This window comes from Amblyraja radiata, chromosome 1 (assembly GCF_010909765.2).
Source record: "Amblyraja radiata isolate CabotCenter1 chromosome 1, sAmbRad1.1.pri, whole genome shotgun sequence".
NCBI lineage: Eukaryota > Metazoa > Chordata > Chondrichthyes > Rajiformes > Rajidae > Amblyraja > Amblyraja radiata.
In genome coordinates, this window is record NC_045956.1 from 2,264,301 (window position 1) to 2,290,041 (window position 25,741).

Sequence of the window (25,741 nt, forward strand, 5' to 3'; positions counted from 1 at the left end):
AATATTACCCCAGAGTAATGGCAAAAGAATTAACAGTTAATTGATAGGCATGTGAGAGGATGATATCCTAGGGCTACAAGAAACGGAGAAGGCACAATGGAACAGAAGAGTTTGTTCCTGGGTAAGCTGGTATGAACACGATGGGCTGAATGGCCTCTTGTGCTGTAATAAGTATAATGAGCAATTTAAAGTTTGGTTTTCTTTCCCACCCTGAATGTGTACACTGGCATCGAGAAAATCAGACTTAAATGCTTGTAAACATGATGAGTGCACAGTCACAAAGGAGTCATTCATATTCTGTGGCCATGCCTTAAATGCAGTGGGACTCAGGATATTACAGCACTGGCCTGTCACCAGTGCTTCGCTTCCAAAGAAGGATCCAAGCTGGAAGCATGAACTTTTCTGTTCTCTCCACAGATAATAAGTAATCCGTTTATGTTCTCTTGCATATTTGCTGATTGTTTCACATTTCCAGTGTCAGCAACACATTGTGGTTTGAGTACAGTTCTGAAGAATACATCTGCAGGCAGCAGCACTGATTTTATTTTGTAAAAGCCCCATCTTTCACAATATCGTGAGCAGAATATCATGAGATGGCAAAAGCAGGAGGAAGTACTGAAAAGGAAAAACAACATTTACAGCGGGAACATCTCTTGGAGATGTAATAACACATGAGACTGAAACCAGATGTGTAATGGTCTGGCTTTCTTGTGAAGGTGTCAGCTATTTTGCCACTGACCACTGATATCAGCATTAGGGTTAATGGTCGTGGTGGTCTGGCAGCCAGACCTGTGTTTATTGTTTGTTTTAGTTCCATTTGTAAAGGAGTTTGGTTCCTTTCACCCACTCTTCGTGAACATGTGAATGCAGACTTGGCAAATTGATTTGGCAAATATAACTTCCAAGAACAGCTGAGTGGAAAGATCGTTTGGGGTGGGTATCCCATTTTAGTGCTGCCACTAAGTTCATTTTTGCTCTGAACCGGCCCTGCTGAGTGCCCCCACCCCCATGAACTGTCTACCTCGGATGGTCACCTCGCACATCAACCCGGCACAGACACATTTACACTTTAGACTGTTTTGACTGTTTTACTGTTCTTTTTATAAATCATGTTGCTCGGGGTATCTAAATCTAAATTTTATTAGTTGTTTAAGTTATGACATCGGATGGAAGCTGCAAACCCAAATCTCGTTGAACTTCTGTGCAATGACAATAAAAGATATTATTATTATTAAATGTGCCTATTTGATGGGGCACCCTGTTTATCTCTGCTATTAGGTGCAAAATTTATTTGAAGAAAAAGTAGGTACTGGTTTAGGTTAAATACTAGGCTTTGCCTCGAAGACCAGGGTGTCCAAAAAGATGGTATGGTTGGTGGGGACACAGTATTTTTCATCTGCTAGGATCCTATAAGAGCTGAATCTCTTCGAAAGCACCAAAATGTTTTTTTTTAAAAAACATGTTTTTGCAGTAATGTCGTTTTTTTACACACATCTTTTAAAGAATTTGTGTTCACGTAATGAATCATTTGTGCTCATCATTTGTTTTTGTGTTGTCTTACTCTATGCACCTGTAATACAATGTACTGCAATCAATAGACAATAGACAATAGGTGCAGGAGTAGGCCATTTGGCCCTTCGAACCAGCACCGCCATTCAATGTGATCATGGCTGATCATCCCCAATCAGTACCCCCATTCCTGCCTTCTCCCCATATCCCCTGACTCTGCTATTTTTAAGAGCACTATCTAGCTCTCTCTTGAAAGCATCCAGAGAACCTGCCTCCACCGCCCTCTGAGGCAGAGAATTCCACAGACTCACAACTCTCTGTGAGAAAAAGTGTTTCCTCGTCTCCGTTCTAAATGGCTTACACCTTATTCTTAAACAGTGGCCCCTGGTTCTGGACTCCCCCAACATCGGGAACATGTTTCCTGCCTCTAGTGTGTCCAAGCCCTTAACAATCATATGTTTCAACAAAATTCCCTCTCATCCTTCTAAACTCCAGAGTGTACAAGCCCAGCCGCTCCATTCTCTCAGCATATGACAGTCCCGCCATCCCTGGAATTAACCTTGTAAACCTACGCTGCACTCCCTCAATAGCAAGAATGTCCTTCCTCAAATTAGGGGATCAAAACTGCACACAATACTCCAGGTGTGGTCTCACTAGGGCTCTGTACAACTGCAGAAGGACCTCTTTGCTCCTATATTCGATTCCTCTTGTTATCAAGATTTGTCATCGTGCAAATTACACTGTGGGCCTATTTACATGATGTTTAAAATGTATCTACTGGGGTATTGACAAGAACACATTAAATCTGTAGATCTTTCTGCCCCAGTCATTGAAGGTTTTTATTCTTCAAACTTTGATTAACTGGGTTATTGCCCATCAGTTCTTATGTTCTAAAGGTCTGAGCCCGGACTATGGGAGTCTTGTCTAACTTTGCAAATAGCTCTCTGAACAGAATGGTCAGAGCCACTGGTGGATATCATCTCAAGAAGAATTTAACTAAGCTGAATTAATTTTCAGTATAGCATTTGTTGGCATCGACAGAGCACCTGGAGTTGGGAAAGAAATAAAATTACATTTTCGTGTGTTTATTCATTTCAGACCTTGAGTTCCGTAGGGTTGACTTATCAGTTGGCAATCCAAATGCTTAACGCATCGTATACTTGCAACAAATCTTGCACAAATTTGCAACATCTTCCATGATTATTGTTCTTGACATTAACATAGCTATTCCCGTTGTGTGTAATGCTTCTGTATTTCAGTTGTGTTACTAATTTAAATTTTGAGCCATTATATATACTTACCATAATTATGGTTCAGACTGCTAACTTGTTGACAAAAGCTACGGTTATTTCCACTTCCGTACCTTAATTATCTATTGTTTGTGGAATTTGGTAAACATTTCATTGAGAAGTCGTTCTAAGTACCTGGTTCCCCCCTGTAGGTGGCATTATCATTTATATTTTCAATCATAAATGTCCCACCCGTGTACGATAGCTGCACATTTAATGATGAACATAGCCTGTAATTACACCTTGTAACCACAGGTTCTAATATTACTCATTGCCTTCACAAACTAAACTCATTGCAGTTTTGTTTTCAAATCTACTTTCTAAAGTTCAAATGATGGATAAAGCAGAATCCAATACTGCTTTCTATTTAACTTTCTTGGATGAATTGCAAAGCGACTAAAAGCACTCTTAGTGGTATCTGCCAATAACTTGGGGTTTAGGCTACTCATGCTCTGTGCTAGAACTGCAGGTTAGATATAGACAATAGACAATAGGTGCAGGAGTAGGCCATTTGGACCTTCCAGCCAGCACCGCCATTCAATGTGATCATGGCTGATCATCCCCAATCAGTACCCCGTTCCTGCCTTCTCCCCATATCCCCTGACTCCGCTATATTTAAGAGCCCTATCTGGCTCTCTCTTGAAAGCATCCAGAGAAACTGCCTCCACCGCCCTCTGAGGCAGAGAATTCCACAGACTCACCACTCTCTGTGAGAAAAAGTGTGTCCTCGTCTCCGTTCTAAATGGCTTACTCCTTATTCTTAAACTGTGGCCCCTGGTTCTGGACTCCCCCAACATTGGGAACATGTTTCCTGCCTCTAGCGTGAGACATTCATTCTTGCTGGTTGATTGTATGGAAGCAATCGTTAGAAAGATCCTCTGATGGCAGGGTAGGTCACAGCCAGGAAACTCAGCGATGGGTTTTGTCAAAGTACCAGTTGGATGTTGCCGGATTCCACTCATTTTTGCCAGAATATCTTTGGAAGAAGGGTCTCGTCCTGAAACGTCACCCATTCCTTCTCTCCAGAGATGCTGCCTGTCCCGCTGAGTTACTCCAGCTTTTTGTGTGTATCTCTTCTATGAACTGCCCTTATAGTGTCAACAATATGGGTTATTGTGATCGAAGATAGACACAAAATGTTGGAGTAACTCAGTGGGACAGGCAGCGTCTCTGGAGGGAAGGAATGGGTGACGTTTCAGGACGAGATCCTGTTGTGATGTTGTGGTTAACACGATCTTTGTAGAAGCAGCCTTGGTTTGTCATGAATCCTCTTGAACTGCCCGCTTGTTGTGATGTCTTTCCTAACTGTGAGGGGAAGTGATGTGTCTCAGAGCTAGGAACCAGGATTTCCTGTGGTGATGTGCTTTTAGTTGAATTGAGCTGGATGTGAGTTTGGTGTATCAAATATCTCCATACTGGTGCACAATACTCTGCTGTTGATGATGAGTTGGCAGTGGGTGAAGGCTGAAGTATTATTGTAGTGATGACTATCTTTGAGGAGCCTGCCAGTTTGCTGACCAGATTGGGTGTTTTAACCTTTGCTGCATTCATGTTCAGGTGATTTATATATGTTTGTGTTTGGCCTTGTGTTTTTCCATATTATTTTTTTTAATTCCCTTCTCGCATTGACACAGTGGAGGTGAAATACATTAGCAATGGTCTACCCAATGCTGGGGGTTAGAGGTATAATATGCAATGTCGTCATTTAGGAGCTTCCCCAGTTCAGAAAATTCGCAGTTTATATACAGACTTTTGAATTGTTCTAGTGACGAGTCATTTGTGGTGACGTTGAGCATAGATTCTTGAAGTTACCCATTCTTTTTCTTTCTATATGCAATTTTGCCCTTGCAATCATTCTTAACCATATGTTGGTGTGTTGGTGTGTAATAGTTTGGTTTCACGCAAGGGCTCCCTGTGTTACGAATGACTTGACTTATGGAAATCTGACTTTAAGCAATTTAAGTATTGCATGGTATTCGTTATTGATAGCATACTGTATATATTTCATTCGTTTATGGGCAGAGTTAGCATGATTATTTAATGAAATGAAAGTATAATAGCAAGTTTATCGAGCAATACAACATGGGTTACTATAGAAAATGGATGTTTCGGACTGACTAAGAAATTCGTTTTTGGATAGGAACAGTACCCTTGCATAACAATAGATAATAGGTGCAGGAGTAGCCCTTTTGGCCCTTCGAGCCAGCTCCGCCATTCGATGTGATCATGGCTGATCATCCCCAATCAGTACCCCGTTCCTGCCTTCTCCCCATATCTCCTGACTCTGCCATTTTTAAGCCAGGGACTGCCTGCGATTCCTCAATACCTTGACAAACAGGCCTGCTGCCACGATCAAACATTTTGGAACAACTCCATCAGATTTGTTGATTGCAATAGCTTTTCTAACTTATTTAAAATTTTGTCTTGAATTCTTTAGCTTTTTGGCCAGGTTTGGACCTTCATATTTTTGACCACAGATTATGCAGTATGCCCTTCTGATTTAACCAACTTCCTAGAATTCATGCTGAATTATTATTTCATTAGGTCTTCCGACTGGATTGTTTTGTGTGTGTGATAGTCAATAGTTATGATACCCTTGTCTGGTATTTGTTTTGTGTTCCAAAATGAAAGAGCATGCAAAGATGGAGTCGAAATAACTTATTGTTCAATTTACAAAGGAAATAGTTCTAGGTGTTTGCAAATCAGGCTCTGATTTGTAATACTAATGTGACAGTGTTCATGGGGCCATGAAAGGAAGCCATTCAAAAGTTTATTTTGAAGTTTAACCTGGAAAGCAAACAATCGTTTTGGAAAAACGTGCAATTAGGAAAGGGAAAGATGAATAATGATCTGAATTGTTGACACCCATCTGTTGGACAAACAAGAGGAAGTTGATCGACAGAGCTCTGAAGAGAGAAGATAAAGACTTGTCTGTTTGGGAGTGAGTAAGTGATGGGCATGAGGAATGCAGGGGCTAAGGTGGCCACATGTGAAGGTTGCTTGGTGTTGAGTTTGAGAGCATCAAAGGGGTGAAACATAGATAATTGGATGGAATAGGAACAAGAGGGACAATAAAAGATAGATATTTACTACATTCATGTCCAAATGTAGTGTGCAGCTGCTGAGAACACTTTATTATACACAATATTACAACACAATCAGAGGCTGGGAGAGAAATCCTGTTTGTCCTTTGTAAGAAGGCCTCGGAAGGCATGTGTGAAAGTGCATATAACATGTAATTAAATTTGTCAATTAGAGTCAGAATATACCACATGGGATAGCATTATGGTGGCGGCAACACGAGAACTGATTCAAGAACTGATGTGAGGTGGTGGGAACGTATTATTCTTGGTTGCAAGGTATTCAGAAAGAAAAGATTAGACTGGCAGCTTAGTGATCAAAGAAACTCTTATGGCACTGCCAGGATTCTGTGCTTGGTTCCTGGTAATCCGTCCTTGTTGTGTTCTGTATATTTGATGTAATTGAAAACTCTGCTGCCTACCACGCCTTGCCCATCACCACAATACATACTGATAAGAATTTACTCCCCCAGTTAAAGAATGTTTCTATTTTGATTACTACATTTCCCCATGGCCTTGCTGCTCAGGCTGTACAACTCCTGACATTTACACACAGCTCCGTTTCAGGAATCTTGATTATCTATAACAAATGTAAAGCACTTTGGCCAACAAGCATCATGCCTCTGGAATTTCCACCCCCCCTTATATCTCATTCTAACTTTTCCAGGATGCTTCTTAAAATGCCCCCTCTTAGATTAAACCTTTTGTTTCCTGCCCTTCTGCATCAATTGTGTTCAGTTGTGTCGTGGAATGTTTAGCTGTTGTACAATTGGCAAATAAATACAAATTATTGCCATTGAGTTTTTAATCATGCACACTTGTTTTGCTGGGATTGGTATTCAGTTAAATGAGTGCACCGTCTTTTATGAAATGGAATCTAAAGGGCCTGTCCCACTTACGTGTCCTTGGCACGCTAATTACACGACCTCGTGGTCGCGTGCGACTTCATTTGACCGCACAGCCGTCTGGAGCGCGTGACGTCATTTGAAGATAGACACAAAGCTGGAGTAACTCAGCGGGACCGTCAGCATCTCTGGAGAGAAGGAATGGGTGATGTTTCGTGTCGAGACTCTTCTTCAGTCTGAAAAGAAGGGTCTTGACCCGAAATGTCACCCATTGCTTCTCTCCAGAGATGCTGCCGGTCCCGCTGAGTTACTCGAGCATTTTGTGTCCATCTTCAATTTTCTTGGCCCGGCTCTGGGAGTAGAAGTGGGGGCGGATCCGGACCGCAACGGCCGTGAGCCCCAGGCCGAGTTCGGCGATCGTTTGCCTGCTTCTGCTGCTGTTGGAGGTGAGACGTTGCGTCGCGCCAGGGTCTTGGGCCTGTCCCACTTTGGCCGTCAGTTCCACGACAGGCCGTTGGCGCGCGAAGATTTCGTTCGCTACAAAAATTTCGGAGCCCCGCGCGATGTCGCGCACAACTACATACCCCTCCGCGCTTCTCAGTGGGACCGGCCCCGCGCGGCCATACGATGCCCGTGCGCCTCAACACGACCACGAGATCACGTAATTTGCGTGCCAAGGACACGTAAGTGGGACAGGCCCTTTAGACTACTGTTAAAGACTATGGATTCTCAGCAGCATCTATGTCAAAAGTGGTACTTTAATTGCTATCATATCCTGTGTTAAAAGTTGCATAATTCTCACTGCTTGCATTTAACTAAGTATCCAGTCATAGACACGTGGAACTGCAGATGCTGGTTTGCAAATAAAGACCCAAAGTGCTGGAGTAACTCAGCGGGTCAAACAGCATCTGTGTAGAACATGGATAGGTGACGTTTCACAGAGTGCTGGGGTAACTCAGCGGGTCAAACAGCATCTGTATAGAACATGGATAGGTGACGTTTCACAGAGTGCTGGAGTAACTCAGCGGGTCAAACAGCATCTGTGTAGAACATGGATAGGTGACCATGGGGCCGGGGCTCTTCAGAAGAAGGTACCTGCCTGAAACATCGCTCTCCAGAGATGCTGCTTGACCCGCTGAGTTACTCCAGCAGTTTGTACCTTTTTTACGCCAGTTATAGACTGCAGAACTTGTTTGTGTATTGGTACCATCTTCAAAGTTGTATTGTAGAGTAGGCCACAGCAAATGTAACACAGAAAAAGGCATATAATCCATCAGGTAGGTCCACATTTTTGTGGTCTCGTTTTCTATTTCAATCCTGTATCCTTGCTTGTTCTTTAATACTCTTTTCATATTTCTCTTCTTGAAACCATCATCTAATTTCCTTTTTAATACTGGTATTTGAAGGAAAATGTTGACCCAACTATCCCCCTCTCTGCTTGAATTATTTGAGATCATTTTCAATGTGGCTTCTTCCCTTATGACCAAAGGAATGAAATTATTACTATTTTTGCAGTAGTAATCTTTCATAATCTTGAAGCTCCTTAATATATCTCCGTAATATATCATCAACTTTAGCTCGTTCCAAAAGCAGGAATTCCTAATATTATCTGTAGAAACTCTATTCTGGTGCAAAATTGCCGACCAGCAAGTCCCAACTTCTACACTCAATATCCTGACCCAATGAAGACCCAAACCTACCTTGATCATTCTCTTTACCCATGATACCATAATTTAACTAATATATTCATAGTTGATATAATCATAATTTAAGTATGACATGATTGCTGTGAACAGCCTGGGTCCTGTATTTGTTTCGCACAAGGATTTATCTACCTTTGTGTTTTAAGACTCTAGCTGCAACATGGACTGTGTTGAAGACATCACTATTAACTTCCCCGAGTTACCTAGCATCCATGTCTTTATCCAGGCTAAACATAGATGAGAAATATTCATTTAGGTCCTCACCCATTCTCCAGTGGCTCCACGCATAGGTAATCTCGCTGATCTTTAAGGAGTTCTGCTTCTCCCTCATTACTCTTTTGCCCTCAATATACTTGTAAAATCTCTTTGGATATCCTAATTTGAGGAAGGACATTCTTGCTATTGAGGGAGTGCAGCGTAGGTTTACAAGGTTAATTCCCGGGATGGCGGGACTGTCATATGCTGAGAGAATGGAGCAGCTGGGCTTGTACACTCTGGAGTTTAGAAGGATGAGAGGGAATCTCATTGAAACCTATAAGATTGTTAAGGGCTTGGACACACTAGAGGCAGGAAACATGTTCCCGATGTTGGGGGAGTCCAGAACCAGGGGCCACAGTTTAAGAATAAGGAGTAAGCCATTTAGAATGAAGACGAGGAAACACTTTTTCTCACAGAGAGTGGTGAGTTTGTGGAATTCTCTGCCTCAGAGGGCGGTGGAGGCAGGTTGTCTGGATGCTTTCAAGGGAGAGCTAGATAGGGCTCTTAAAAATAGCAGAGTCAGGGGATATGGGGAGAAGGCAGGAACGGGGTACTGATTGGGGATGATCGGCCATGATCACATTGAATGGCGGTGCTGGCTCGAAGGGCCAAATGGCCTACTCCTGCACCTATTGTCTATTGTCTATATCCCTTTACCCCGACAAAGCTATCGCATATTCCACTTTTGTTCTCCTGATTTTCCTATTAAGTGTACTCTCCACTCTCGATACTCCTCCTTGACCCCAGCTGCTTATACCTGACATATGCCTCATTTCTCCTGACCATTGCCGATGATATCTCTCAGTGTGATGTATTATTAGCAGGAGGGATTTGGGTTTAATTCTGAATCTACTGTTTATTCACTGTTGTTCTTGTTCACAGCAAACATGTCCCGCTTTCACAATGAACATCTTTAACAGTGATCAAATGATATGCGAGGTTCCAGTTTGTTGCACATGTTGCAAATGTCCCCAAGCTCAATTCCAAAATATAACCTCGACCGTCTAAATAAAAATATAAATGTTCTGTTGTTGAAGATATTTAAACTTTGCATCAGATTATTTTCTGCTTTTAGCGTAGCATTTTTTGGTAATGGCACAGAGCGTTCCAAAGTATGCATTCCACAATTAGATTATTTTGGGTTTTTGTGTCAAGCTGGTCTGGTTGAAGAATAGTATTTGCATACAATAGTCTTGAACTTTTCACTTGTGCGTTTATTCAAGAAGTGGTGTTCTAATGCACGGCTGCAAATTAGTTAAAACTTTAATTACAGACATTTTAAGATATTCCGTGGAATGCTAAGCATACTATTTAATTTGTTCCATTTCCTGCAGATTTTGAACATAAATGACTTGCATTTCTGCCTTTTTGATGTATGCTCTATTCCTAAAAATGTGTTGTGTCACTTGTGGAATGCATTTAATTTTTCACTTCTGCCTTGTATCAACTGCATTCATTTCTCAGTTTGATTTTATGGTTCACCAGTATAAAGTTCCAGCATTATTGGTAACTATTCACACATTGTCAAAAGAATATCTTTAGCTAAAACCGCAATAATTTACTTTGGTTGTATTTATATGCAGGAATCGGAGCCTGTAAATTTACAGTTTTGTAAATGACAATAGACAATAGACAATAGGTGCAGGAGTAGACCATTCAGCCCTTCGAGCCAGGAGTAGGCCATTCAATGTGATCATGGCTGATCATCCCCAATCAGTGCCCCGTTCCTGCCTTCTCCCCATATCCCCTGACTCCGCCATTTTTAAGAGAAGGATTCCAGCTTTCTGAATCCTTGCAATATAATTAATTCCTAAGAAAAATCTGATGGTAGAAAAATATGTAATTTTCCTACGGCTCAAGTTATATGATTTAACAAAATGCAGATAAACCTTTTTATAAAACCTGATCTTCACCCAAATATGCACCTGTAAAAGAGGCCAGTGGTACTGATCTTTAAGAAGGAACTGCAGATGCTGGAAAATCGAAGGTACACAAAAATGCTGGAGAAACTCAGAGGGTGCAGCAGCATCTATGGAGCAAAGGAAATAGGCAACGTTTCGGCCCGAAACGTTGCCCATTTCCTTCGCTCCATAGATGCTGCTGCATCCGCTGAGTTTCTCCAGCATTTTCGTGTACCAGTGGTACTGATGGAGTGTAAGAAACCTGGTAATTGTGTTTATTTACTTTCTTCCAAACCTACTTCCTAGCCCCTCTCCTTTCCCCATTTTTTCAGTTAGTGAAAAGACTGTTACCATGCTTGATCTCTGCTAACAGCAGTGAATGAAGGTGAACCTGGGGCCTCCTTGCTTTGAGAGCACAGCAATTCACTGCAATCATTTTAAGAATGAGGGAATAAAGTTATAGACTGGTACAGCGTGGAATAAGCCCCTTCGGCTCAACTAGCCCACACTAATCCCACCTGCCCGTGTTTGGCCCATATCCCTCCAAAGTTGTCCTATCCAGGTACCTGTCTAACTATATATTAAACGTTAGGATAGATCCTGCCTCAACTACCTCATCTGGCAGCTTGCTCCATACCCGCACCACCATTTGTGTGAAAAAGTTATTCCTCAAATTCCTGTCAAATCTTTTCCCCTTCACCTTGAACCTATGTCCTCTAGTCTTCGATTCACCTACTCGGGACAAGAGACTGTGCCTCTACCCGATCTATTCCTCTCATGATTTTGTACACCTCTATAAGATCACCCCTCATCCTCATGTGCTCCAAGGAATAGAGTTCCAGCCTATTCCAGACGCCCTATAGCTCAGACCCTCTAGTCCTGGCAACATCCTCGTAAATCTTCACTCCACACTTTTCCTGCTTAACATCTTTCCTAAAACAGGGTGACCAAAACTGAACACAATACTCCAATTTCTTGCACAATCTGAAGACAATCTCCCAACTTCTATATTCAGTACGCTGACTGAAGAAGGCCAGTGTGCCGAAAGCCTTCTTGACCACCCTATCTACCTGTGACACCACTTTTGAGGGTCCAACGCTCCCCACAGTCCTGCCATTCACTGTGTAGGTCCTGTCTTCCCAAAACGCAACACCTTACACTTATCTGTATCAAACTCCACTTAGCCCACCTACCCAATCGATCAAGAACCCCCTGCAATGTGTGGACGAAGAAGTGACATAGAACTAGTATGAACGGGTGATAGATAATCGGCATGGACTCAGTGGGCTAAAGGGCTGTGTTTCCAAGGGCTATGTCTCTAAAGTTAAAACAAACCAAAACGGGTTAAAGGAGGAAAATTAGGCTGAAGTTAAGGAAATATCTTCTGAGTAGATTGAATTGATCATAGTTCAGTTCCAGTTGAAACAAGGAACTGCAGATGCTGGTTTACAAAAAGACATCAAGTGCTGGAGTAACTCAGTAGGTCAGGCAGCATCTCTGGAGAACATGGATAGGTGACGTTGTAGGTCGGGGACCCTTCTTCAGACTGGTTCATTTCGAGGTACGGCTTGATAACGGAATTCGTAGCATCCCCCTAAAAAGCAGACACTTAGATAACTTTATTGATAATGCTGGATACAACTTGTAGCTCTGAACTATTGGCATGGTATTGCTATACGATACGATACTTTATTGTCAGAGCGAGTCTGAAATTTGTTTTGCATCACAGAAGCTCCATTTGCAGCATCACATAAAAGACAAGAGGGGCGAGAGAAGACACGCATCAAGACATCAAGACAGGATCCCAAAATACCCACACTCGACATAGACACATAGACAATAGGTGCAGGAGTAGGCCATTCGGCCCTTCGAGCCTGCACCGCCATTCAATATGATCATGGCTGATCATCCATCTCAGTATCCTGTACCTGCCTTCTCTCCATACCCCCTGATCCCTTTAGCCACAAGGGCCACATCTAACTCCCTCTTAAATATAGCCAATGAACTGTGGCCTCAACTACCTTCTGTGGCAGAGAATTCCACAGATTCACCACTCTCTGTGTGAAAAATGTTTTTCTCATCTCGGTCCTAAAATACTTCCCCCTTATCCTTAAACTGTGACCCCTTGTCCTGGACTTCCCCAACATCGGGAACAATCTTCCTGCATCTAGCCTGTCCAACCCCTTAAGAATTTTGTACGTTTCTATAAGATCCCCCCTCAATCTTCAAAATTCTAGCGAGTACAAGCCGAGTCTATCCAGTCTTTCTTCATATGAAAGTCCTGACATCCCAGGAATCAGTCTGGTGAACCTTCTCTGTACTCCCTCTATGGCAATGACATGACACCACAACATCAGAAGACCATATTTATGGCCCGTCAGCGTAGGTTTGATCTGGGATAAGGCGCCGTGTTTAGTTCAAGGATTGACTGGTGCAGAAAAGAGCTCCTCATTCTAACAGTATTACGTTCTGGAACCCTATATCTCCGGTTTGATGGTAGCAAATTGTACTCACTATTCAGAACGTGGTTGGTGTCAGAGGAAATGTTATTGGCCATCCTTAGTATGTTTTTAAGGTAGGATGATAGATACAATTTTTGTAGTTGTTGACCTACAATCTTTGAGCAGATTTGTATTTGGTGGAGCAGTTTTGATTTAGAAGTAGCAGACAGACTCTTGTACCAAGTAGTGTTACAATACTGCAAAACACTCATTGTCACGGCAGAAGCAAAATAATAAAAGGATTTGTTTACTTGCTCCGAATGATCTTAGTCGGTGGAGAAACTAGATTCTCTGTTTTGTCTTATTGCAAATCTGATCAATGTGGTTATTCCATGATAACCGATAGTCTATCGTTATTCTTTGGAGCGCAGAAGGTTAAGGGGGGACTTGATTGAGGTCTTTAAAATGATGAGAGGGTAGACAGAGTTGACGTGGATAAGCTTTTCCCACTGAGAGTAGGGAAGATTCAAACAAGGGGACATGACTTGAGAATTAAGGGACAGAAGTTTAGGGGTAACATGAGGGGGAACTTCTTTACTCAGAGAGTGGTGGCTGTGTGGAATGAGCTTCCAGTGAAGGTGGTGGAGGCAGGTTCGTTTTTATCATTTAAAAATAAATTGGATAGTTATATGGACGGGAAAGGAATGGAGGGTTATGGTCTGAGCGCAGGTATATGGGACTAGGGGAGAATACGTGTTCGGCACGGACTATAAGGGTCGAGATGGCCTGTGTCCGTGCTGTAATTGTTATATGGTTATATTGTTACCCCCAAGTATTTAAATGAAGACACCTGCTTGATTTTTTCATCATTGGTAACAATGGAATCTTTATGAGAGTCAGATGGTGAGCCAAATACAATCTCTTCTGTTTTCTTTGTGTTAATCTCAAGGGCATTATTTTCAGTCCACTCGACCAGTTTGTTCTCGCCGAGTTGGTGCAGCCCGGGGTTGTCTGAGTTACTTAAAGGAGATAATAGAACTGTATCATCTGAGTACTTTAGAATATATTGATTTGGTGTATCTGTACGACAACCATCAGTATAAAAGGCAAACAGCACGGCTGAACTCACACAACCCTGGGGTGCCCCGACATTGGTTGTGATCAAGAGCGGAACTCGCTATCAAAACATGGAGGGGACAGGGGGGACACAATTTTTTGGCGGCTGCGCGCGCATGCGCACACTCACACACACACACACACGTGCGAGGGTTCGGAGGCTCAATCCAGCGCCAAATGCAGCTCAACTCTGCCTGTCTCATGGGGTTAACTATAGCCCTGTCTGGACTGACGGGATACCAGCGCTGCTTCTCCGTGCTGGCCATATTTCCCGCAAGCCCAGGCAGGTTCACCTGGCGGGACAGGCAGAGTGAGCTGGGTTTAGCGCTGGCTGTGGGCCTGGGGGCGCCGCGCCCGTCTGACTGCCGATCTCTCTGGCCACCCGTGTGTGTGGGGGGGGGGGGGGGGAGGGGGGTTGGCAAACGGGACAGCGCCGGAGACCCGGCCGGGATGGATCCTGGCTGCGGATGAGGCGCAGGTCTGTGCCACGTCTCCCTCCTCCAATCACCGCACTCTATCCTCAGTCCCACCCCCACTCCTCCCTCCTCCAATCATCGCGCTGAATCGTCATGTCCCGCCCCCATTGCCTGCTGACCGATGTCTCTCTCGTCCAATCGGCGCCCTCGATCAGCAGTCCCACCCCAACTTTCTCCCGGAAAGCGGAGATTTTAAAATACGGATCACAAACACTTGGGGGGGGGGATGTCCCCCACCTCTCAAAACATGGGGGGGGGGGAACGTGTCCCCTCTGCCCCCCCCCCCCCCCGGGTTTTCCGCCCCTGGTTGTGATGGCAGATGAAAGGGTTTTATTCACCTTTACTATCTATACTCTGTTAGTGAGAAAGGAAGCAGACAAACCAGGGCCGGATTTACGTATAAGCTTCACAAGCTTAAGCTTAGGGCTTCGAGATCTAGGGGGGCCTCGGCAGGGCCGGATTTACCTATAGGCTTCATAGGCTGATTGGGAGGGGCCTTACATTGGGGATTGGGAGGGAATTGGGAGGGCCTCACAAGTGGAATAGCCTAGGGCCTCTCTTCATCTAAATCTGGCCCTGATACCAATGAATCAGATAGGGATTTAGTTATTGAGGCTTCAATAAGGATATGATACAGGATTACAGGGTTGAGGAGATAGAGGTATGAATACAACCTTTCTCACTTAAACAAAATACTAACACATTTCTGCTTAAAGAAATAAAAGGATAGGATAGAGGAGGTAGAGCAGCCTATATCCAATTTGTGATGAAATCTGGAGCAGCAGATTGTTTTTAGAGTTTTTTGAAAGGAGCACAAGAAAAATCCTCTTTACTGTGGAGAATGTTGGACCCGATTCCAGGGTCAATGACTAACGTACATAACTAATTATGTAAATCAGTGAAGAAAAACGAGGTTAAAGGCCAATGGGATATAGCATGGATAAAAGTGATCAGAATTAATTGCCACGGATATTAAATGCAGGTAGGGGGCTAATTTCTGTTAAAACATGAATATATATGTAAATAGACAATAGGTGCATGAGCAGGCCATTCGGCCCTTCGTGCCAGCACTGCCATTCATTGTGATCATGGCTGATCATCCCCAATCAGTACCCCGTTCCTGCCTTCTCCCCATATCCCCTGACTCCGCTATCTTTAAGAGCCCTATCTAGCTCTCTCTTGAAAGCATCCAGAGAACCTGTCTCCACCACCCTCTGAGGCAGAGAATTCCACAGACTCACCACTTTCCGTGAGAAAAAGTGTTTCCTCGTCTCCGTTCTAAATGGCTTACTCCTTATTCTTAAACTGTGGCATCGGCAACGTAAGGAATAAAGTTGGAATATCTGGCCAGTGGGTCAAATCTAAATTTGATCTCCAGCTAATGCAATTTGTTACGTAAAAGGTAGCTTGGGTATTTAACACATTCAATAAAAACATAACATGCTGGAACGATTAAATAATCATTGGTAAGTGACAAGTAGTGGGTTTAGGATTCGGGATTCTTAGCCGGAACTGAAAGCTGGGCAATGAGACTCATCTGGGGAGAGAGGTAGCATTGAAACAGCAGGTGTTACAAGTAATTCACATTTTAATTGTCTGATCAATATGAAATAGTTTTAATATGCAAATAGAATTTCTTCAGCATCAATACTTGCAGTGATGTTTCAGCCATGAAATTAAATGTTTGCGAAATCAATTAGTTGATTGATTTTCATTTATAGTTCATTCAGTAGGTGTAATTTTTGATGCAATATAAAAACTTAATTTGGCAGTGCCTGTTAATTGCTATTAAGATCACTTGATTGCTGAATAATTTAATATGGAAATTAACATGCTGATATAGTAAAATTCCATATTGTAACCATTCAGAATCGTCTGTCTCCCATCGCATGCCACCACCTCAATACCATTAATAACCTCGGATTTGTACGTAGATGGCATGCAACTCATTTATCCATCTCTCACCAGATGTGGTCGAAATATTCAACAGATCTGTGGACGAGAATATTGCAGTTCAGTGATTTTTCTTCAGAATTTCTATTGGGATATTTTCTGATAATATCGCTATAAACCAGGCTCATCCCTGGAGAATGGAGAGATCATGTGGCTCATTTCTTCCCAATATACCACCTCTATACATTTGCCTACCCTGCCTGTTTTTACCCCTTCAGATCTAACAAAGTGTTCAGTGTTATCTTTGTCACCAATCTTGAGACTATCTAATCAGCTGTTTCTGTTTTCCCATTTCACCAAATAGCCAAACCCTCCCCTGATCCGCTATACAATATTCAGTATTCAGTATTTCTTTAATATCATATCACTGAGTACTCACATACACAGAGGAAACGAAAAAACGCTGCTCAATCGGTTTCCATTCAGTGTATAAATAAAAAAAAATTAAAAAAGGATGATACATAGAGCTTTAAAAACAAATTAAAATTACCATGTTAAAAAGAAAATAGGTCTAAAAATTAACAATATAATAAAAAAAACAGACATTCCGATCGACAGTGGCTTTACTTTGGCAGGTGCCTAACTGTCAAAGTATGGGCGGGGTTGGATGTGTTGGTGAGCGATATTTGGGGAGGGGACACAGTCCGTTAATCAGTCTTATTGCCTGTGGGAAGAAGCTGAGGAGCATCCTGCTGGTTTTGCAGCTGATGCTCCTGTACCTCTTCCCAGATGGCAGAATGGAGAAGATGTGGTGTGATGGGTGGTAGGGGTCCTGGGTGATGGAGATGGCTCTACTGATGCTCCGCTTCTTGTATATCTCCAACAGGAAAGGGAGTGGGGCACCAATAATCCTGCTGGCTGTCTTCACTGTCCTGTTTAGTTGATATTGTTTGTGAGCCTTGCAGCTCCCGAACCAGGAAGTGATGCCGTAGGTTATTATGCTTTCAATTGTGCCCCTGTAGAAGGTCCTTAGATGGGCAGTGGGGAGACCTGCTTTCCTTAGTCTCCGGCTCTGAATCTGCATTTCTTGGAGTCATTGAGTCAAACATCACAAAATTGAGCCATTGAGTGCAACTCATCCATGCCGACCAAGATGCCCAACAACCCTAGTCCCATTTGTCCATGTTCGGCCCATATTGCATTAAACCTTTCCAATCTTGACTGTCCAAATGTCCTTTAAATGTCGTATTGGACCTGCCTCAACTATTTCATCTGCCTGCTTGTTCCATCTGCCCACCCCCTTCTGTGTAGAAAAAGTTGCTCCTCGGGTTCCTATAAATTATTTTCCCTCTCGCCTTAAACATATATATGCCCTTTAGTTCTTGATTTCCTTAACTTGGAAAAAGACTGTGTGCGTTCACCCTACCTATTCCCCTCATCATTTTGTACATCTCCATAAAGTCACCTCCCTGCCTCCTGTACTCAAGGAACAAACTCCGAACCTGCCCAGTCTTTCTCTGCAGCTCAGCCTTGGTGTCCCGGCAACATCCTTGTAAACCTTCTCTGCACTTTTACCCAGTCTAATGGCACCTTTCTCATAGCAGGGTGATCAAAACTGATCTCTCTTTCTATTGTCCTCTGACAAACCAAATTGCTGGAAACCTCGACATGTCACCAGAGATCAAGATCCTCCATTTCTTCTGTCAATATCAATCAATCAATCAATATCAGTTTTATTCGTCACATTGCACATAAAGTGCAAGTGAAATGAATTTGCCAGCAGCGGTACAATGATAAAAGAACACACAAAAACACAATAAGAATTTAACACAAACATCCACCACAGCATTCATCACTGAGGTGGAAGGCACAAAATTTGGCCAGTCCTCCTCCATTTCCCCCCATGGTCGGGACCTCAACCCTCCGCAGCCGTTGCTGTGGGCGTCCAGATGTGTAGACAAGGTAAAAGTCCATGTAAGTCCAGAATCGGTGCCTCCCCACCGGAGACGGCGCGCGGCTTCAGGTTGGTGTAAGCCGCAGGCCGGCGGTCAAAGAATGGTGACATCTGTCTCCTTTAAAAATACCATCATAGCTGCTCTATGATTTAACTGTTCCACTCCTGCACTGATTCTCCTTTTCCAGCTACACACCATTTAAAACCCCCACTGCTATTATCCTGTTTCCCCTTTCTGCAAGTTTCCCAGATTTAACATCCACATCTTTGTTGGATTTCCTTCCTGTTTCTTGTGCTCAACCCAATGATGCCCAATCTGCATGACCTTGTTGTTCTTGAGTCTGACCTTTGCCCTAGCAACAGCATGCTGACCGCAGTCCTTCACAAGAATAAAAACTCAATGTGTTTCCAAAGATGTGCGTGCAAGAGCTATCAGGTTTGATTGCGTTTAAAGGGGTTTCTTGAAAGAGAAAAACATCCAAGAGCTAAAAACTCCAGAGGGAACTAACTCCAGAGCTAAAGGCACGGCTGGGATGATTTATAAACAAAATCTGGATACATAAAAAGGTTGGAGGAGTACAATTATCTGAGAGGGTTATAGATTGCAGGAGTTGAGTGGGAGGGCCAAGCCAGGCTATGGAGAGATTTGAAAGCAACGCTTTTTGTAAGTGTTGTGGACAAACAGGATGAACAGGACCTGCAGCAATGACTCCACGTGTGAGGAAAGATTGTGCAAGAGACAGGAAAGAAGTTAAATGACCTAACAAAAACATGGGTGGAGGTTTGAAGAAGGGCCTCGGCCCGAAATGTCACCTATTCCTTTTCCCCAGAGATGCTGTCTGACCCGCTGAGTTATTCCAAAGTACAGCAAAGTTTCAGCAGCTTTTTTTTGGAAGAGTGTCTTCCCTGGTTCTGGTTGAGGACTTGATTTTAAATGAAGACAAGAGACTGCAGAGGCTAGAATCCTGATTTTTTTGATTTTTTAAACAATCTTCTGGAGGTGCCTGTTGGGGCAGGCAGCATCTGTGAAGAGAAACAGAGACAAATGTCATTTCGGGTCAGGACCTATCTTAAGACTGATTTTCCCGAAGAATGGTCCCTTCCCGAAACATCATCTGTCTATTCCCCCTTCACCGATGCTGCCTGATCTGCTGAGTTTCTCCAGAAATGTATGATTTGGTTTATGAATGGTGTGCATTTGCTCTGACCGTTTTATTTTAAGAAAAGGTACATATAAGAATTTGAATATATGGTTTTGGTGGTATTTAGAAACAAGATGTTATCCCAACAATCATTTGCTCTGGATTTTTGAAGACGTGATTCTGTGGTACATAAGGCTGCAAAATCATATTTACCATATGATTACCTTTTATTGGGATTTGGTCAATTCCATTCATTCTTCACTAAACATTTAATTAATTAAAAATGAAACCACTCCTTAAAGAAAGGAATGTAGATATTATTGGAGATTTTTCTTTGCTCCGTTTTTGATTACGTTTGAATCTTTGCTGGAATTTACAGAGATATTAGTGCCTAATTAATTTTATTTTGGGCTGAAGCTTGAATAGCGTACGGAGAAGATTCAACGGGGGAACTATTTATAATCTCTAAAACATAGTTTTTCTCTTTCAGTAATTTGTGTGTATTAGTGGTGTTACCCAGAACGAAAGAATAAATGGTGTTTGTACCTTTGCTCTACGTGCTGGGTTAATGGTGTTGCACGTGACATAAAGATAATGTGGCATTTTTCATGTCCTAAAATATTGTTTCGGTATTCTTTTGAAATAGTGAAACTAAGTTCTGAGACTGAGCCAGCACTACTTTTCTGTAGGTCCCTGGTGGATTCACTGTCATTTCATTTGTTAGTCCCCTGCACAAAACCTAGCCACCATTTTCGGTGGTGAATCTATCTGATGTTGAAGTTTTCACTTTATAGCAGCCTGATCTTTTGTAAGTGAAAATGTGATCCAGCTGCACCTGCACCCAAGTGCGATAAATTAAAAAATCAGTTCTTACAAATTATTCTATTTTTTAAAAAATATAACCTCTACAAATTCGGGAGTTTAGGGGGGGAAAAAAGGTTTTGTCATGGAGTTGAAAAGGTAAACAAGCTGTAGCTTTTTTTCGCCTGTTGGAAATCGGACACTGTGAGAAAAAGACTTGTTGTGTCAATATTATGTAAGTTGCAGTGATTTTATTTTTGAATCTTTGCCCAGAACTGGTGAGATTGTTGTAATGCACAACTGTGTGTGGTGAGCAAATACTAGTTTTGTGTCAAGAATTCAAGTGCTTTGACTGAATTGGTTAGCAGTGAGTGCAGACTTCGAACTGGAAAAACCGTATCTACAAAACATGAGCAGTTGCTAAGGAAAATCGGATTGACCAAACGTGTTGGAATTAAAGCGTGACTGATATGGCAGCTTCTGTATGTTTAAACATCTGCTTGCAGATGAGTTAACTTTAGGGCGGGGTGGGAATTTGGCTGTTTGGTACCATTTATTTGTGGAAGATTTTTTTAAAACTCTAAAATAGTGAGATTGAGTTTAACATTTAAAAAAAAAAAGCAAATGTATAAACTGCACAGGAGAAAACATCCACCCACATCCTGTACGACTTTGCTTTGTGGGTGTTGTTGGTGAACCTGATTGTTTTCTCAGCAGTAAAGCAGACCAAAACTTTGACATTTTGTTCTTATGTTTTGAGTTGAACTGGCTGAAGTGTTCTGCGGTAGGAATCAACTTAAGTGTTTTAAATCATCTTTTTGTGGTACTATTCGTTAAATGTATATTTCATCAATGCGGGATTGGTTTGTCAAAGACAGCAATGAGATTTTAATCAGGTATGTTGTGGCATTAAGTTAAGGTTTTGTTTATCAGAAAGCTCTCAATTATTTTTTACTTATTTTATAATTGAAATTAAGGTAAATGTCTCTTGTTTTTGTTACTATGTGTCACGGTCCTTTATGCCGCAGACGAATAATAAATGTTTAATCCACCAATAAGTTTCCATATTTGCATACTATTAGTGCAGTTAATGGTTATTGAAAAATTGTATGATTCGTTAAAGTTATGTTGGAGTATTTCATCTGTAATTGTGGATTCATAGCACTTCAATGTCTGCTTTCAGATAAGGAAAATAAAAACTAGTATTTCCTCTACCTTTCATTGCTTTGCTTTTGATCACACTTTTTACACTCTTTTGATTCTGCATAATAATTTTTTAATGAGATAATAGTTTGGACAGTTCAGCTTCAACGTAGCAATATTTCAGTCCAATTCAGTTTAATAGTTCATACATTTCAAGAATTTTTCCCATTGAAATTGTGGTTTGTTCTTTTCCGTATTTCTCTGGCATCTGAAAGGAAAATGTTTTTGTTGTAATTGTGGGAAAATGTTCTGAAAATGTGTAGTACTCTTCAGTTGAGTTTGATGTGGGAATGCTGGTGAGGTGTTAACTGGATCTCTTGCATGGATAATTTTGAATGCACAAGCCTAGAATCAGCATATATGAGTCCTAAAGTTGATCCTGAGAGTTTTACTTAGCTATAGTTGTTAGTTTTAATTTTAGCGATACAGTGTGGAAAAAGGCCATTCAACTCACCGAGTCCATGCCAATCAGTAATCAACTGTACACTAGTTCTTGGCTACACACTTGGGAGAATTTACAGAAGCCAATTAACCTACAAACCAATACAATACAATACAGTTTTATTCGTCACATTGCACATAAAGTGCAAGTGAAATGAAGTGAAAACCTGCACCTCTTTGGAATGTGGGAGGAAACCGGAGCGCCCGGAGAAAACCCAGGGAAACCGTACAAATTCCGTACAAGCGACGCCCGTAGTCAGGATCGAACCCTGGTTTCTGCCGCTATAAGGTAGTGAATCTACTGCTGCAAAACTGTGCTGGTGTGTGTGTGTGTGTGTGTGTGTGTGTGTGTGTGTGTGTGTGTGTGTGTGTGTGTGTGTGTGTGTACAGAATATCTGTGCATGTTGCAAACTCGCTGAATCTTGTGCTTGTAGACTCATTGTAGAATGTATGATACTTTTGGTTCAGTTTACATATGTGAATGTGATATGCTTCAGTCTGAAGAAGGGTTTCGGCCTGAAACGTTGCCTATTTCCTTCGCTCCATAGATGCTGCTGCACCCGCTGAGTTTCTCCAGCATTTTTGTCTACCTTCGATTTTCCAGCATCTGCAGTTCCTTCTTAAACAAATGACATATGTGAATGCTACTTATAGATGGTGCTTGCCCATTTGGTATTCTTGAGCTTATCATGATATAACTCTTACATCGGTGTAGATTGTGCATGATCTGATTAGAACATAGTAAAGCACAACACAAGAACAGACCATTCAGCCTACCCTGTCTGCGTGTAAACTCATTTAATCACATGTACCTGCACATATATCCCTCTATTCATGTCTGTCCACATGCATGTTAAATGTTGCAGTTGTATCAGCTTGTACCACCTTTTGTGGCTTGGTGCTGCAGGCAATTACACACTGTCTGTTTTTTTTTTAAACTTGCCTTTGAATTTTCCCACACTCATTTTTAAAACTCTGCCCTGTGCTGATTGACCTTGCCACCCTGTGAAAAAGACTCTCACCATTAACCCCCTCTACGCCTTTTATCATTTTATATACTTTCAGATCAACCCCTCAGCCTCCAGAAAAAGCAATACAATTATTATTGGTCTAAATTACTTGTTTATAGTAAAATAGTTTATAAAAGTCCTGACAGTAAAGGGCCTGTCCCACTTACGTGTCCTTGGCATGCAAATTACACCAAGGTCGGGCGCGATTACATGCGTACGCACAGCTGTCTGGAGCGCGTGACGTCATTTGAAGATGGACACAAAGCTGGAGTAACTCAGCGGGACCGGCAGCATCTACGGAGAGAAGCAATGGGTGATGTTTCGTGTTGAGACTCTTCTTCAGTCTGAAAAGAAGGGTCTTGACCCGAAACGTCACCCATTGCTTCTCTCCAGAGATGCTGCCGGTCCCGCTGAGTTACTCCTGCATTTTGTGTCTATCTTCAATTTTCTTGGCCCCGCTCTGGGAGTAGAAGTGGGGGCGGATCCGGACCGCAACGGCCGTGAGCCCCAGGCCGAGTTCGGCGATCGTTTGCCTGCTTCTGCTGCTGTTGAAGGTGAGACGTTGCGTCGCGCCAGGGTCTTGGGCCTGTCCCACTTTTGCCGTCAGTTACGCGACAGGCCGTTGGCGCGAGAAGATTTAGTTCACTACAAATATTTCGGAGCCCCGGGCAATGTCGTTCACAACTACATACCCCTCCGCACTTCTCAGTGGGACCGGCCCCACGCAGCCATACGATGCCCGTGCGCCTCAACGCGACCACAAGGCCGCGTAATTTGCGTGCCAAGGACACGTAAGTGGGACAGGCCCTTAAGGGAACAAGAGCAATCACATTCTCTTGCACTATTGGTATTTTTCTTACAGAGGTTGCAGGAATAGTTCCAGAATCCCAGGAATAGTCCCAGGTCTTGAAAATGTCCTTGCTGAGTTGCCCAAAGAAGATCAAAAGACTGAGTGTTCTCTCCTTTTGCTTGACCCATGCCCACTTAAAAGAGCAAATGTCTGATTATCTGGCCAAATGATGTGCACAAACCAGTCGTTTCCATTTTGAGATTTTATGCTACAGATTCATTCTGGGACGAGTGCACTGGTCACAGTCTGAGATTCGCAGTGTCGACCATTCACAATTAATGTGAATTGTTTTATTTTAATTAAGTGTAGAGTAATTTGCTGTTTGATTAATCCTGCAACCTCCCGAGATTTGGGATGAGGGCAAACATGGGAGTTCACTCACCTAAAGTGTTTTTCCTTGCGAGCATGCTTTCAGACCGATAGTTTGGATGAATGAATGTACAGGTCTCTGGAGGTGGAGCAGGTCAGAATTTCCATGTCAAACAAAAGAACCAGCATGACCACTTTAATACTTACTTTAAGATGAAGGGGTGAACTGATGATACCCTGCTTTTCCTGCTTAAAATTCACATTCACAACATTATAAACAGCTTCATGTATCTCAGATTAATTTGTCCACACAAGAAAGAATTGTTAACTACGTTTTACTTTAAGTTGACTCACTTTGAATATCCCATAAACATATAGCTGCTAAGCAATTGTTTCTGCATGATTTAGTAAAGGTAAGGACTTTACATTTTTATCTGATGTTCACTCCGTTTTTACTGAAGAAAATACATTCCTGACACCTTTGGAATACTTTCCATTGTTCAGCAAGAAACAGTGTAAGAAAGGAGTAGGCCATTTAGAACGGAGACGAGGAAACACTTTTTCTCACAGAGAGTGCTGAGTCTGTGGAATTCTCTGCCTCAGAGGCAGTTCTCTGGAGGCAGGTTCTCTGGATGCTTTCAAGAGAGAGCTAGATAGGGCTCCTAAAAATAGCGGAGTCAGGGGATATGGTGAGAAGGCAGGAACGGTGTACTGATTGGGGATGATCAGCCATGATCATATTGAATGGCGGTGCTGGCTCGAAGGGCCGAATGGCCTGCACCTGCGTCTATTGTCTATTGTCTATTGTACACAAAAGTGCTGGAGAAACTCAGCGGGTGCAGCAGCATCTATGGAGCGAAGGAAATAGGCAACGTTTCGGGCCGAAACCCTTCTTCTATTGTCTATTGTCTATTGTCTATTGTCTATTGTTTATGAGATTTGATTTTATTTCCTCAGATACATTAAATGGAACTAGATTTGATTTTTGTCATTTGTCATGCCAGCCAATCAGAGCAATTGTAAATCAGATAAATCTTGCTGATTATTTGCAATTTTATATACAAATATAATGAATGAATGTTGTTGCCAAGAATGAAATGAGTGTAGGGTTTTTTTGTTTTATCCACCCATACTATAATGTGATCCCCATGGCTTTGTTACAAACATGGTTCACCTCTAACCCCCTTAAGTTGCTGACTTTAAATTATTTATAGGTCTATGGATGAATTTGCCAAATCAAAGCAAATGACAGCTGGTGCCATGGAAAGCAGGAAGGTCGCAGGATTAAACCTGATGTGTTGGCAAATCTTGGATAGATTCAGTTAGTGATCCCACAGTTTTCCTTTGATCTTCTGGGTAGAGTAAAGGGACCGGCAAGTGTTCATCCCACATAATTACCATGTGGAGACATGGGGAGAATGTTGTGGCTGTTAAACTTGCCCACGATGCCCTTTTGTTGTTGAATATATTTTTGATATCCACTGCAGTGCAGATCTACCCGGGCACAATGTGGTCGGCAA

General features: G+C 42.3%; 1 protein-coding gene across 8 annotated transcripts in view; it reads left to right on the top strand.

Annotated features, from left to right (window-relative positions):
- gab1 (GRB2 associated binding protein 1) overlaps nucleotides 1-25,741 on the top strand; it is a 234,172-nt gene that overhangs the window by 29,097 nt on the left and 179,334 nt on the right. The window contains exon 1 of one of the 8 annotated variants that reach the window (XM_033012890.1): nucleotides 20,556-20,643. The exons of the other annotated variants lie outside the window; for them this stretch is intronic. The gene's annotated coding sequence lies outside the window, so the exon portion shown is untranslated. Of the gene's footprint in view, nucleotides 1-20,555; nucleotides 20,644-25,741 lie in introns of those variants that run through there. 8 annotated transcript variants of the gene reach the window in all.